The 16,248-nt window shown below is 35.0% G+C and overlaps 1 protein-coding gene across 6 annotated transcripts in view; it reads left to right on the top strand.

Annotated features, from left to right (window-relative positions):
• The window catches only part of FBXW7 (F-box and WD repeat domain containing 7), a 169,400-nt gene that overhangs the window by 39,203 nt on the left and 113,949 nt on the right, over positions 1-16,248 (top strand). For 3 of the 6 annotated variants that reach the window (XM_036031902.1, XM_036031899.1, XM_028519175.2), the window contains one exon: positions 92-139. The exons of the other annotated variants lie outside the window; for them this stretch is intronic. The gene's annotated coding sequence lies outside the window, so the exon portion shown is untranslated. The remainder of the gene's footprint in view (positions 1-91; positions 140-16,248) is intronic. 6 annotated transcript variants of the gene reach the window in all.

Genomic DNA, 16,248 nt, shown 5'->3' with positions numbered 1-16,248 from the left:
TAGGTTATATAAATGGGGTTCTTGGATAGATTTTACAGAGTGGGGTTCACTTCTGAGGTTGAAGAATTATTTCTTCTTATTTTTTATTTAGGGAGTCTCAACCATCAGCAGGATTTTTAAAAGGCTATTTAAATATTTGGTAAGTACATACTCTTCATATTAAATAGTTTGCATGTTACTTAAGTTTACATGTATTTTACATTAATGACATTTACAAAAGCCACTATAAATGACAATTATACTTTATATATCTTTTAATTTTTACCTGACATTGGAATTTCTTCTCTTTTTACTTATTCTGCTTTCCTTTTGATTTTTAATGTACATTGTATTCAGGAAATTCTTTCAGGGTACAGCCTAAGTATTAAAGAGTTTAGAGAAAGAATGAGTCGTACTAGCAGCAATGCTAATGCTTCGTGAATGCAACAGGATTTTTCTGCTTCCAATTTTTGCAACGGTTTTCTTTAGACCTCCGTTACCAGAGTCCTCTTTACGTTGGGTCCTGCTCACCGCACTAAGTGAACACGAAGACCAGCACTGTGGTCAGGCCCTGTGCTGTTTCCTAGCTGGGCTGGGCTGGTTTCTTTGAGATAACATCATAATAGGAAGCATTTGATTTCTATAATTAAGAATTTCAAAAACTATATATAAGGTTTTTACTTTCTAATTTTTGAGTTAAAGTAGGAGAGTTAATCTCAATGTTTTACTTCAACTATATAGTATTTATATAGATACAACAATGCCTTGGTGAATCTTGACAGATGTTAGAATTATTAAATATACTCCAGTGGTGGGGGGGGTAAGTACTAGGGCATTGCTTAATCAAATGTTTTAATAATTATTTTTGATTGTTTAATGTCAAAATATTTTTAAGGATGAATTCACTTATTTGATTAGCTAAGGCAGTTTTCCTAGCTACATGAAAAATGTTTAATAGTAAACATTGATTTCTTTCACTATTCTTTTTAACATATTTGAAACAATAAATGCTCAACAAAATGGTGTTTCTAAAATTCTATAGTATAGTTGGTGCTTAAATATTCAACAATTATACTATATTTACTATATAATTATAATAAATGTAACATTTTTAGGGGCAAATGATGTTGCAAGAAATTTTCAAGCAAATTTTTATTACCTTAAAATGTGGTAGCTGATATCTAGAGATGTTTTAAGTAGAAAAGAACATTCTACTGACTTTTTTCCCCTCATTGATACATGTATTTGAGTTTGAAGGAAATAATCATCTTGGTATTGTATGTATTTATACATATTTCTGTTTTGAAAATTTATTCATTTATGTTTAATGACTGCTTTTTTGAATACAGTTCACATACCACAAAAATCATCCCTAAGTATACAATTCATTGGTTTTTAGTGTATTCAGAGTTGTACAATAATCATCACAGTCTAATTTTAGGACACTTTTGCACCCCCACAAACCCCTTTATCTTTTGGCAATAACTATCTATTTCCCTTAAACCCCCTATCCCTAAATGCTCTAGGTAATATACTTCCAGTTTTTATGGATTTGTCTGTTTTAGACATTTTGTATTAATTAGAATCATACGTTATCTTTCCTTTTGTATCTAGCTTCTTTCACTTAGCATAGTATTATCAAGATTTATCCATGTTGTAGCATGTATCATTCATTTTTATGGCCAAAAATATTCCATTGTATATCACATTTTGTTTATCCATTCCTCAGTTCATGGGTTGTATCTACTTTTGGCTATTAGGAATGCTTCTTCAGTGAACATTTTTGTGTAAGGTTTTGGGTAGAGACATTTTCATTCTTTTAGGTGTGTACTTATAGGAGTGGAATTGCAGGGTAGTAAATAACTCACTGTATTTAGCCGAGAGGAACTGTCAAAAATGGCTGCAGTATTCTGCAATTCTACCAACAGTGTATGAGAGTTCCAGTTACTTCACATTCTCACAGATGGTTGTTCTTGTCAGTCTTTGGGTTTTTGCCACCCTGGTAGATGTGAAGTGGTGTTTCATTGTGGTTTTGATTTTCATTTCCATAATGACTAATGATAAAACATTACTTCATTTGTTTATTGACCATTTATATATATTCTCAGGAGAAATGTCTGTTCAAATCCTTGCCCATTTTTTAACTGGGTTGTCTTTTTATTGTTGAATTGTAGGTATTCATTATATATTCTGGAAACTAGTCCCTTATGAAATATATGATTTGTAAATACTTTCATTTTGTGGATTGTCTTTTGACTTTTTCATTGTCTTTGGAAGCACAAGTTTTTATTTTTCTGAAATCCAAATTATGTTTGTTTTCTTTTGTTGCTATGCTCCCGGTGTCACATTGCAAATTCGTTCAAGTAAGTATTCGTTGAAGTCTAGGTCTGTGACAAGGTTTTAATTATCACAGGACTATAAAGCTGTGGCATTTCCTGTGTTTGACAGCCAAAGCCCAAAGGAAGCAATTATTCTTGTATTTGTGCTTTGAGTCCTTAGCTAATTGTTTTAAGCAAAACGTTATGTTTTGATCCCATGTGTTATCCTGAAAATGTTAGTTGTGTAAGATATGTTATTGATGTTAGTCTTGTGAATTCATATTTGGTTGTTTGGACTGGAGAAGAATTTAATACTTTCGTTTATTGTGGCACTTGCTATGTATTTGATTTTGTACCTTAATAAAACCATTGCTTCTTAGGCTAAGCATATTAACAGTTCTCTTAAATCTTTCCTGTAAAGAGACAAAACATTTTGAGAATCTCAATGATTTTAATCTTGTACAGGTTATTTGTAGGCAATAATATTTCAATGTTTATGTAAATCTTAAGATGGAGTACATCTCTTTTCCTCTGCTTTATTAAGTATGTCTTTCATATTTTTATGGGACCATTTTAGTTCCTTATTTTTTTATTACACTGTGGCTTCTTTTATCAATTGAAGGCATATTTCAGGATATATTGGTCTATAATGTTGTCTAATGTAATATTTTAGACAAATGACATTTAACACTGGAATGTCATTATTAGTATCATTGGTTTTTATGTAAGGGCAAAGGGGTTGTAATATAGTGTAATAAATTTATTTTTATTAGGGAAATTTACTTGTTTTTATCTTTTGTATTGACTAACAATATTCTGTCTTAACTTCAAATAATTAAAATCTATTTTAATGAAATTTTGTGGAGCTAAGATTATTGATATTCTTGTTAGTTGATTCTAAATCATGGTGTCCATTGGTTAACAATTACTTCATTGCCCAGTGTATGGGTAATATAGTTCTTCACATTGATGATTTTGTAGTTTGTGTTATACTATTCATGGACATTTTGCAATGGAAAAGGAATTGAAAACTGATGTTATGCTATTCATGATGGTGTTACATTGTCCATTGTGATAAAAAATAAGTAAAAGGTTTAGTTGAGAGTTATGTCCTCCTTTTGTATGTGTTGAATGTGGCAGAGGATTTTGATGACCTAATTTGTGGCCAAATTAAGGCAAAATGGCTTTTGTGCATTCTTTCCCCTTTCCCTTCTCTTGCTCTGTATGCTGATTAACATAATTATTGAGTATATATTAATTCTCTTTGAGTATGTATATTTGAAATGGGGGTTTAATATTGGTAGAGACCTTTCTTATTATAAGGGTAAGGGTCACTCTTTAGTTAAACCACTGATTTGTCATTAAAGTCAAAAGGGGTGCCTTACATTATAGGTAGCAGCTTCTCAGAACGTATTCTAGAGCTTGCTCCTCTGCTGATCGATAATACACCTTAGAGATATTGGTCAGGGTTGGTGAGGGTTGTATGGATAGAACTATTCTTCCTCGGAAGGTGCTTTCACTGCTTACTAACCTTTGTTCTAAATGTCACACTGCTTCTGCACAACTCTCTGAAAACCATTGAAAAGTAGTATTGGCTTCTTTTTCTCCCGGTATAGTTACTGTACTAACCACTTCGTGGGGGGAAGTTTTCCTAAAAGCTTCCCCCCCTACTAGAATCACATTTTAAATGAAAAACTTAATCCAGAATAACCCACATTCAGTCTAGTAGCCATCTCAGTGTTATTCTTGTTAAGTCCCAGGATTTCCATTCTCCTGATCGTCACAAGTTTCCCAGGCTTTTAATCTAAATAGTTACAATTGTCCATTCCTTCTGTTTTGATCCCTGTTCATGGACTGCCCAGCTGTGCCAAGTGTCATATCAGCTACCCTTCTGAGAGGTTCCTAGTGTACATTCACATTTCTCCCCAGTTTAGCCTCAGTGCTTCCTGGTAACCCTCAACTCTTTTGATCTGTTTCGTTCTGAACATTAGTTATTTGGAACTTTTCCGCTGCCCTCAAATGGGAGGTCCTATCTCTATTTTTCTTATTCCTTTTTCATTTCATATTTTATACTTTTTCTTCCTTCAGTCTATCTTTACTGAAGGAATAAAATGTTTTTATTTCTTTAGAAAGTGAACATCTATATTCTTAATTTACCCCTTCTTCCTTTCACTGGAAGCTTGCTGTTTCCTGTATTTCTCCTCCCTCTCATGCTCAGTGTTGGGTTGTTTGCATCATCACACAACCTTGAAAAATACCTTACTTCTACTCTTCTTACCCTTCCCATTATCACCCAGCTTGTTAGATTTATAGTCGACTCTTAAGTGTCCAGTTTCTTAACTATTATTCAACTGCTTTCTGTAGTTTGGCTCTTGTTTCTACTAGTGTTCTGCTTTCTCAAGTGAAAGTAAACCACTTTTCTTACAAAACCAGGTAGGTAGGCATTGGTTAACCTGATGTTAAAACACTCTGTATCACACCCAAGTTAAGACTGAGTACCAATTGCTAAACCTGTGTCTTTACATTTCTCATCCTGCCCTGCCTTTTTCAGCATTTGGTATCTATCGTTTTGTCTGTTTGTCTTTTTCCTTCATACACCCTCTGAATATAAAATGGGCTTGCTCTTTGCCCCTTCTAATTATATAATACATTTCTAGGTGATAGTCTCCCTTTTCTTTATGTAAATCAACACAATTTTGTGATGACTCACAGATAACCACATTTTCCCTCATTGCCTGTTTTACCTCAGCCATTAAGTTCTCAGTACCCCCAAATTATTATTTCTCAACCTGAAAAATTTGCTTTGTACGTGCGATGCTTGATATGTTGTTGGAACTCAGTAAATACTTGTCGAATCAATGAATGAACTTGGTATCTGAGTCTCCCAGTCTGTTCAGTTTGTTCTTTTTTTAGATAATGATTTTAGCTATTATCCTAGACTCATGTCTCATCTGCGGCAAACTCTTGTCTACACTTATTATCATATTTTGGTCCTAAGTGTAACTAATGAGGCAGGTGATATTATTTGCAGGTGGTAGAAATAAGGGTCACAGAGATTGTGATTTGCTTACAGTTTTGCAGGTAGTGGTGGAATTGAAAATGAAAATGAGGTTTCTGATTACAAGTTTCCTGGTGTTCACAGAAAACGTTCTTTTCAACGATAAAAGCAACATACAGGCCAGAAACTCCTCTCCATGTGCTATGTGAGTTTCTGTGTGAGTTAAGGGAGACAAGACTGGAAGTGGTGGTACTTCCGGTTCTCGTGTGATGAGATGTGGGCCCTAATTTGGTGGCAGGAATGAAAATCAAGAATATGGGTTTTTCAAACACCATTTACAGAACTTTGAGATTCGGACATTCTGTAATGATGTAGTGATGCCAGTAAAGTAGTTATCCTCAGATAACAATTATAAAATCTGGGCAAGATATTGAAAGAAAAACTCCAACTATTTAAAAGCAGTGGAAAATGGTCAAAAGGAGGCAGGAGCCATATGAGAGGTTATCCTTTGAAGCCTGCAACTGCAAACAAAAAAACCTAGAATACGGAAGAAAAAGATCTGGAAGAACAGAGTGAAGACTGAATATACAGATAATTTATAAGTTGTATTACACTAAAAGGTTATAACCATTAACAAAAGCTACCATCTAAAATTACAGTTGACCCTTGAACAATGCAGGAGTTAGGCATGCTAACCCCTGTGTACCCAAAAATTTGCGTATAACTTTTGACTCTCAAAAAACTTAAGTTGTCCTTCAGTATCCATGGGGGATTGGTTCCAGGACCCTAGGTGCATACTAAAATCCAGGGGTACTCAAGTCCTCTATATAAAATGTCATACTTCCACATCCATAGACACCCTACTGCAGATCGAAAACAGTGCAGGCATTCATTGATAAAAAATCCGCACATAAGTGGACTCCTGTAGTTCAGACCCATGTTATGGGTCAAATTTATTCTAACAAACAATGCATTTCCATTTTCTAAATTTCTTCAGTAATAAATGTGGATATCTAAATAAGATCAATGTATGTGGCTTTTAAATAACCATTGCTCATATGTTTTTAAAAAGTTTCAGTTTTTAAAAAGCCATCAGGAAAATGTATAGCAAATGGATTTTACATACCTATTTTTTCAAAGGGAAACTGCAAAAAGACTTTAATAATGGCATCTCAAGAATAATTATACATAGTCTGCTTAGTCTGCTAAGATGTTTGTTCTGGAGACTACTGATATTTTTGAACATTAATTTATATAAATGCAAACCATGTCACTTTAATTGAAACTAAAGTTCTTTGCACAAGAACATAATAAAAGAGCAGATTTACAGCACACAAATGACTGCTGTACCGAGGCCAGATAGAACAGAGTTACCATGTAACTGTAGGTGAGAATGCAGGTAAGCGTGCTTCTTGCTGTCCCACAAGGATCCCCTTTACTCCAGTTTCCCATGATGTGTTCTTCCTTTCCTTTCCCTTGGAGTTCTCACCATTGCTAAGTTGAAAATCAGTGTTAAATTTAAAACAAAATTTAGTGTTATTTATGTGTGGAATTCCTAAATATTATAGTTCCCTCTTCTGTCTTCTCAGAGCTACTGCACCATGTTAAAATTTTCACATTAATTTCAACGTGTTTTACCGGTGCACTTAAATTGCTGCTGGATTTTCTGGAGGTAGAAGGACGTTTTTGGAGGCTATCTCTCTCTCCAGTATTTCTTTTGAGGTTGAAATTTCATTATGATTATCGAAAGTTATTTGTAGAGACTGAGAGATGGGGGTACAAAGTGAGTGACGGTGAGGAAGCGTATGGTTTCAGAATCGAGGACGGCTAGCATGGATTCTGCAGATCAGTGGCAGAAAAAAGAGGGTGGCGTTGCTCAGAAGTAAGAGATGAAAGAAACATAATTACATTATTAAGAGGGGTCTTGTTTGGATATTGTTTAGATCAAATTACCTAGAAAGACATTTATGATACAGTTTTGGAAATTCAAATATTGGCTGGTATTAGTAAGTCCCAGGGAAAGGGTTCCTCTGATGGCTGTGCTGTAGTGGTCTTGTGAATGTGTAGGGCACTGGCACAGTTACTTAAAGAAACGTATGTGTGTGTGTGGGGGGGGGGGGTGACATGATGTCTGGGATTTCCTTTACCTCAAAAACAAAAGAATAAAAGACACAGCAACATCTTGAGTGATTGCTCAATATAGATGATGAGTAGGTATATAGGAGTTCATTCCACTCTTCTCTCTGCTTTTATATATAATTGAAAATTTTCATTTAAAAAGTTTATTTTTCGTCCACTGACCAAATGGCTTTGCTGCTGATGCTTCTCTCCCAACATTTAAAGTTCTAGACAGATGGCATTTCATTTATTTGTGTTAAACCTGACCAACAGGCTTATTTTCAGAAAGAAATAATTTTTACAACGCGCTAGCAGAGAGATAGTTGTACCAATAATGATGATACCATGTACTAGCACTCAGCTACATGCTAGACAGATATTGTATTTCTCCTCAAAAACCTCATCAAAGTTATCTCTGTTTCACAATGAGAAAATGGATGGTCAGTGAAGTTATTTCACTTGCCCAAGAAGCGGTGCCCCTAAGTAGCAATGCCAATATTTAAACCATTTCTCTCTGATTCTGTGTTCAGGCATTTTGAGGGGAAAATACACCCTGAAGTTCAAATTTAGCTGAAGTGAGATTCATGTTTCTGTGGTTAGAAAAATTAGGCTAAATGCTGGTCTGGTACAACATTTTCCCCAACGTAGTGTATTCATATTGATTGCCCCAAGTTAAATATCAAAGGGGAAAAAAATGAATAAAGCTAGATGTAAAACTGGTCTTCCTTGACTCAAAAGACTTGACGAAATTTGGATTCCCTGTCCCCTCATTTTAGTACTCCTCCTTTGGGAGTCCCTTTCTCCTAATATATCCGTGCTGCCCCAGCTATATAAGTGCGTCACCCACCTGTATTAGCTCCCTCAGACAATGCCCAGTCTTCTCTAAGACTCACACCTGGCGGTAGGGTCCCAACACTCTGCCACCCAGGCCCACGTCAAAGTAGTCTGCCTGGACAGTGTCCTCAGAACCTGAGCACTGATGGATTATGTGCTGTGAAATCTACCTAAAGGAACAGTATGGTGAGGGATAACTTAGCATATAGCACAGCTTTAAATCAGAGTTCTGACTGGTGTGGCTCAGTGGATTGAGTGCCGGCCTTTGAACCAAAAGGTCGCTGGTTCGATTCCACATCAGGGCACATGGCTGGGTTGCAGGCTAGGTCCCCAGTTGGGGGTGTGTGAGAGGCCACTGATCAATGTTCCTCTCACACATTGATGTTCCTCTCCCTCTCTTTCTCCTTCACTCCCCCCTCTCTAAAAATAAAGAAAATCTTTGAAAAAAAAGTCAGACGGAGGCTTTTGTTTTGTTTTGTTTTGTTTTTGAGGCTGAGAGACTTTTATTTAACACTTCCCAAATAATATCATATTGACAGTGCTTTACCTGTCTTGTCAAACATTGCAACTTCTTGCCTGCGTTTTTTTCCTTAAAATAAGTTCTTATAGGCAGCAAAGTTTGCATAATCTGTATAACATACTTTGTAGGTCAGAATAAAGTTCAGCTTTCTTGGCCACAAATACAATAATAAAAATTATTCTTAAATCTTTAAAAATATTCTTTAGATTTGTAATAAGGGAATAAAACGTTTCCTGCCATTTTATCCTTTCTTCTGCTTTTTTCCTTTTTATCAGTGATCACCATTTACTAAAGTAAATATTTGTTTTGTTTGTTGTGTCTTCCACCTGGATTGTGGGTTCAGTGAAGGTGGGGAATTTTTATGTTTGTGCATTGCTACATCTTCATTATCTGTAACATGTGGTAGGTACTTAGTAAATAGTTGAATGACTGAATAAATGAGTGAATGGGAACTTTAAATTTTTTAAATTTATTCATCAGAGGGTGGGCGGGGAGAGAGAGAATGAGTATGAATCCTTGATTCATTGTTCCACTTATTTATGTATTCATTGGTTGATTCTTGGATGTGCTCTGACTGGGGATCAAATCAAAACCTTGTCATTGCTCTAACCAACTATGCTACGCAGCCAGGGTGGGAACCAGAGATTTGGAAAACTAAGGATATTAGATTTGGCCAAGGACAGTACCAAAGGGAACCCTTTTGAAAAGTAACCCTGTGAGACTTACAGAGGAAAGTGTGAGCCAGTACATAAAAATTTAAGGGGTAAGAAGCCAATTTCCCCCTGTTTGTAAAGCCTTAAAATATCAAACACTGAACATATTCTCAGCAATTGAAATTGCTCTAAGGTAATTATACTGTTAACTGCTCTGATTATGTTTCATATATTCTTAAAAGTGTTTCCACTCTAATCATCTGTTTACTACTGAAAGGCATTCCCTTCTTGAGTGTAGTTTAGTTCAAGTTTGTCTTTCTTCTCAGGAAAAAAATATTTTTAAACTGGTGATTTTTTTTTATAGGCAAGATGAATATTAGAAACTGTTATGGTTTTTTATATTAAAAATACTTATTGCCACATTTTTCCTTTACCTAATACTTGATTTTTTTTCAGTTTATATGTGTTTACTAGCTAGATTTTAATATCTTGCTGCATGGACATAATTATCAGTTATCTAAAGCTTTACAAAAAATAGATGCTATTTTTTAACAGTACTTTGAGACACACATTTGATAATTATGGTCAAAAGTTAAGATGACTACTAATGACATCAATGAAAATTAAAAAACACTTTATATTTGATATTCTGAAGTGAATGTTTTTGGAATCACTCCTTTTAAAATTACTGGAGATGTTTTTAAACCAAAAACCGTAAGTCTTGATTGAAGGAAAAAATGTGAGCAAAAATATCCAGTGAGTCTCAGTGTTTTTTGGTTTTGGGACCCATTTATATTCTTAAAAATTGTTGAAGACCCCCAAAGAGCTCTGATTTATTTGGGTTATATTTCTCAATAGTTACCCTACTGGAAAGTAAAACTAAAAGTATTTATTTATTAAGTTCACTTAAAAGTAACAGCTAATTACATGTTAACACAACATATTTTTTTGGGAAATAGCCATATTTTCCTGAAGTGAAAAAAGTTAATGAGAAAGATGACACTGTTTCACATCTCTGCAAATATACTGTATTTAAAGTCTGGCTAAATGGAAGATACCTGCGTATGTGTTCAGTTTGTTATAATAACTGGATGATACAGGTAGTTGGAGGAAAACTTACTGTATACTCCTTACAGATTGAGTGAAAAACAATAATGTCTTGGTATTTTGAAAATAATGTTGACCTCATAGATTTCATGTAAAGCTCTCAGAGCCCCCAAACCTGCATTTTGAGAACTGAAATTATTTTTTCACTGGAATACTGTTTGTGACAATATAGAGTTTTAAATGAAAGAATAGTTCAAAAAATATAATCATGTCAATTGGATAGTTTTCTATTGGATACATTTCACTTCAGGGAAACCGTTGTGGTTAGTGTGCACTTCCTGACGATGTAAATGTGGGCGCTGGGAGCGGGTGTCCTGACCCGCAGCCTGGTGGTCGCGGGCCACACGCGTCTTCTGGGTTGTGTAATGGACGGGCACCTTGTTAGAGGAGTAGAATTAGTTCAATGGAAGTAGATTGTTGAAGTGTTTAAAAAGTTCCCAATATTTAGAGTTATTTTAAGTTGAGGAAAGCACAGCTTTAAAGTTCAGTTTACCTGAAATGTAATGTTGCTTAATTGTCATTAAGCAATATTAATGTTATCTCTTTTTAAACATATCTGTAGACAAAGATAAATACTAACTATTTTTCATGAATAATATTATGCTTTTTTAATGATGGTTTTTAAAGCTTTATCTTTGTTGGTTTGCTTTCTACCTCCATCTGTTTGCAACCTAAGAATCAATAGTACATTAAATTAGCTGACATGGAAGGGAAAATAATAAATAATGAAGATAGCCCTCATTGCTTACATTCTGTTTTAGTTATAGCTAATATAAGATCCGGAGGGTATTGGTGGGGGGCCACGGGGGATGAAGCATTACATGTCAAATTATTTCATAAGGAATTTATACCTTGAATCTTTTATTTTATGGTTTTGTTTAAAAACAACATTGATGCTGAGTAGCTAGTAAAATAACTTTTGTTAATAGCAAAATGCCTTCGTTGGGGATTTTTATTGATGCTTATCTGGAATATTAGACACAATGACTTATTACAGGTTTTTGTTAATTATAAAGCTAATGAAATATCAAATATTATGGGCACATTATTATATATTTGTTGATAATGTAACTCATCTGAGGTTTTAATGCACGGTACGTTGTTCATGTGTGAGGATGCTGTGCTAGTTTTTTCATCCTCCCCTTGGCTTCCCAGTCTCGCACGTTTGCTAGGGGCAGTGCATCAGCAGCAATGAGACTTTTCCCCCAGCGTGTCTGACGTGCGTCTGAAAATGTGGCAGAGCAGAACTGTAGCTAGAGTTTGGAAGTTCTTTTTGTTAAACCTTACAAGCGACTTACATTGATAGTATTTCACATTTCCCACATAATGTGTTCTTTCCATGAATAGCTGTGCAGGAGGCAGCACGTAGGAAAAGCAGAGTTCTTGGCAATACCGACTGAGTTGCATCTGCAGGTGAGGATTTAAATTCTCTGCAGCACACGGTACCTCCAGCAGGCGAGTAAAAGGTTACTGCATTATTTTGCTTGTTTGTTTTCATAGCCTTTATCTACAGAAGGTGTTTTTTTTTAAATTCATGTGAAGTGCATGCCTGTTTTTAGATACTCTGGAAATTGATTTAAGTATAACATGGATAGCAAAAGGGCAGTGCAAGGTGAAGGAAGAGGCAATCGTGGCTCCTCTCAGCTTTAAACCAAGGAAGAACTTGAGCCTGAGGCACACACAAATAAAGAACCTTTCAGTGCCACAGAACACAGGAAGCTTTTAAAATATACTTTAATTCAAGGCGTTTCTTATTACATTTAGTTTTCAGACTATCTTCCTCCAAAAGGGTGCTGTTAAAAAAGATTGATCATCACTGTTCTGTGAATCTTCATTAAGTTAGGTTTGAAGTATTATTTGTGAAGACTATCAAGTATCTATTATTGTTCTCTTGTTCTGGAAATAATAATGTGGGTTATAATTACATGCTATAAATAAATATCTTCATAGGCAGAAGGATGCTTCAGTATAAAAGATACTAGAGGATGGCTGACATATTTAATACTATTGCTTATGTTTTTAGGGTGGTTTGTGGTATTTGAATCTTTTTAATGAGATGCAGATAACCAAGTGGGAGACAATTCAGTATCAAAACAGCCAGGCTTTTTGATGGTTTTTCACTTATTGTCAACATCTGTCTATAGCCACATACCCTTTCTTCACATTAAAACTCTTCCAACACTTAGAATTTTATTGCTCCATATTTCTCAAGTTTAAGTACAGTACAGTATTCAGAAGGAGTATTTTACTTTGCACATCAGCCACCATCCTGCCCCCTCCCAGCAATACTCAAAGATTTTGTAAATAGTTACTGTCCAAATTTCGTTAAAAAATACACCTATGTTTCTGTATTTTAGACTGAATAATAAGATTGAGAATGACCTTGTAAATTAATCTGTAATATACAAATAAAATCGGTTGATTATTCTTACTGTGAGGGTTTGGCAGGCTTCTTGAATCGGAGAGCCAGAAAAGGTCAGCAGTTCTGATTGGTAAGTGAAAGAATCTGTCCAGTAATTTGCGCCCTGTTGTTCCTCAGAGCAGTGCAGCAGCGGTTCTTCTCCAGATAGTGAGCGGCTCTGGACGGGCACGGGTGGGTGGGGCTCACTCCTGTTGGCTGTCGAAGCAGTGTGCATTCACAGAGGGAACAGGTTGGATAGGCTGAGCCGAAGGAGTAGGCAAACAGATCTAAACTGATGGAGGACAGAAAGAGTGGTTAGTATAATTTTGGGGTGTTTTATCGTGAGTTTGCTCCTTCGTTATGTACTTGGGTTTTAATATAAAACAGTTAGAAATATTAAAGCACCTTACCTTCTTTCTAAAGAGTAGCTGGGAGACTTCTGTTTTTAATACCAAGTTTTTCTTGGTGATGAGTTTGTGGCTGGTATCTTCTGTAGGGAAGCTGTTGTTTTATTCTTTTTTAACGGTATTTCTTCCAGCCAGAGAGCTGCAGAATGAGGCATTCAGCCAGTGTTGAGTATATACGGGGCATTATCAGTTCTGATTTTTTAAGTTAAATTCTCATCTAATGAGCAAGTCAATGTGTGGCTGTGGCTGCAGCATTATTTCTTCCTTAATGAAGAGGTTGAGCTGTTCGACCTGCTGCTCCGATCTGTTCTCTTGTAGCCATACATCAGACCAGTTGCAGAGATTATCCATCGAATGTCCCAGGCAACCAAAGGTAACTACGTAGATTTATTTCAAATAAGAATATATAATTAAAATGGATGCATTGTAACTAGGACCAAATGATTAAAAATAAAAGACCAATTAAAGATGTTCTTAGCAGTTTTCTTGACCTTGCAGTAGCTATCCAATATCATTTTGTCATCATCAGATTGTGTAGCAATGGAAATGCACTGCAGTAATTGATTTTGTAATAGGATCAGGTGATTTACTAGCTGCACTGACAACCACTTGCTTGCTTGCTCTGAGCTGTGGAGCACTCTAATGGATGTTGTGATTGCAGCCTGGAGTTGATGCGAGACTGCTGGCCACTTAAAGCAGCAGCACTTATTTTTACAACTAGAATACTTTTTCTTTTTTGTTTTTTTTAATGCTTTAGGTTTTGGGTAGCCTCAGTAATTTCAGTTAATTTGAGTGCCCCCATGAATTTTAGAGATTATGTATTATTTCATTCATCAATTCATAAAAAGTCCATTGGGACTACTAGCCTTGAATATAATGAAATAAGCTCTGTGTCCTACTCTCAGCTCAGTATCAACATATGTATCAACACACTCTGGTGTTAATCACAGAATATATCTTGTAATATATTTATTTAACTATTCTGTGTTTTTTAAATGAAACAATATTTTTAACATTTGCAGACTTCATCAGTTTCAAACTCCAGCTGTCATTATAATAATGGAATTACTGTAAGTTTTTGTATTAGTGAGTTTTGCAAGAGTTGTTTTATATCCCTTTTTGGTCTTTTGCCTTCTTAATGGTTTCATAGATATAACAAGATTTAGGAAATCATCTGAATTGGACCAGTTCTAAGGATTATTGATGAAAACGTATAGTAACTACTTTAAAGTAACGTTTAAGGATATAGCAAATTAAAAACTTAATATCCAAGGTTATGAATTTTCAGTGATATTTTAATATTTGTTTTCATCTTTATGACTTTTAAACAAGTAATTAATCACAAATATAGAAGTATAGGACTAAAAGTAGACTAGAACTAGTGTTGCAGAAACAAAAGTGAGACTCAAGTGCTCAAAACTTGTCTATATTTAAGTTTTGCTGAGTGCTTTGCATTTAGGAAAGAAAATGATCTTCCTTCTTTCCCTTCCTCACCAGCTCCTCTGCCTCTTTAACAATCCAGTGTGTATTTTGTACAGACTCTGACATATAAAAATAGGCTTTCCCTAATTTATGTTCTTTAACCAAGTTTATCTTCTTATCATGATAGAGACATTGTTTTTTCCAACTACATTTGAAAACATTTATATTAATTAAATGTCAATAATTTGCCATAGAAGAAATTCAGCGTAAAATTACCATTATATATACGATTCAAACCACTATGTAAAGAAAACTTTTCTTTGAGACGTAAATACTTGACCTTAGTGTCTGAGGCCTTAGTGTCTTCAAAGAGGTATTACCAATATCATTCTGTACTTTATCCTGAATTCATATACTTAAAACATTGGTTATGGAAAACTGTAACACAATTTAAATACTACTTTGAAAAATGTTTTATTATTCATTAGGTAACAAGTTTATTCCCCCCACCCCCTGAAACCCTTTGTGAACATTGATAATATAAGTATGTTAATATCATTTGAGATTTGGCCAAGGATGTGTCTAAATTTATGTATATTGAAATGTTAAATAGTAGATGACCAACAAAGTAATCACTGATATGTGTTTCAGTGGAGTGGTGTACATTAAAGCTTTTTTGCAAAAGGTTGAGCAAATAGGAAGAAAAGAAATGAATAACAGAAGTGTTGACTACTTTCTTAAAAAGATTGGAAATGAAGATAGAAGATGCTAGGACTATTCTGCATCTAAGCAGTATTTCACTTAAAACACACAGGCAGTGTACTTTGTGAGGTTCTAGCCCCAGTGGGGCTGCCTGTTCTTTTTTTAAAAGTCTGCTTGTACTTGATTTAATCAGGCCCTGCCACTGACCTACTTGATGACCTCGATCAATTTATGTATGAACATTTTTAAGGTTCCTTAAACACAGCCCCAAAATTTACATTAAAAAGAATGAATTTGCTCATACAGGTGTGAGGTGTTACAATAGTTAGCCTGGAAGCTATATAAATTGATATTAGGAGGAAAGATGAAATTTGTTAACAAATCAGTTTTTAGGTGGTATTGAAATGGTGCCACCTTTCAATTTTCATGTCTTTTTTTTTTTAAGGGAAGGGGTGCATGGTTTTGCTAAGCACACTGTTTTACCTTTTTTATATTCAGTATTCTCTGAATAGAATAGTTATTCTGGATAATTACCTAGTTCCTAAGGGAACAAATTTGGGATTAAATTCTGGTACTGTCATCTTTTCCTATATCCTCTAACAAAGATAATGCTGTGAAAAGAGTTTATTTTTCTAGCGTATTTTTTTAGAAATCTTTTTTTTAAGGTAGGCTTCATGTTGGTGGTGTTTGCTCCATTCATGGCCTGACATAAGCTGAACACAGTCCTCTTTGTTGCCTAAGCAAAGGCTTATGGGTTGCTTGAATTAGTGCTTGCAAAGTGATGATCAT

This window comes from Phyllostomus discolor, chromosome 8 (assembly GCF_004126475.2).
Source record: "Phyllostomus discolor isolate MPI-MPIP mPhyDis1 chromosome 8, mPhyDis1.pri.v3, whole genome shotgun sequence".
In the NCBI taxonomy this organism is placed as follows: domain Eukaryota; kingdom Metazoa; phylum Chordata; class Mammalia; order Chiroptera; family Phyllostomidae; genus Phyllostomus; species Phyllostomus discolor.
This window is presented reverse-complemented; position numbering and strand designations above follow the sequence as displayed.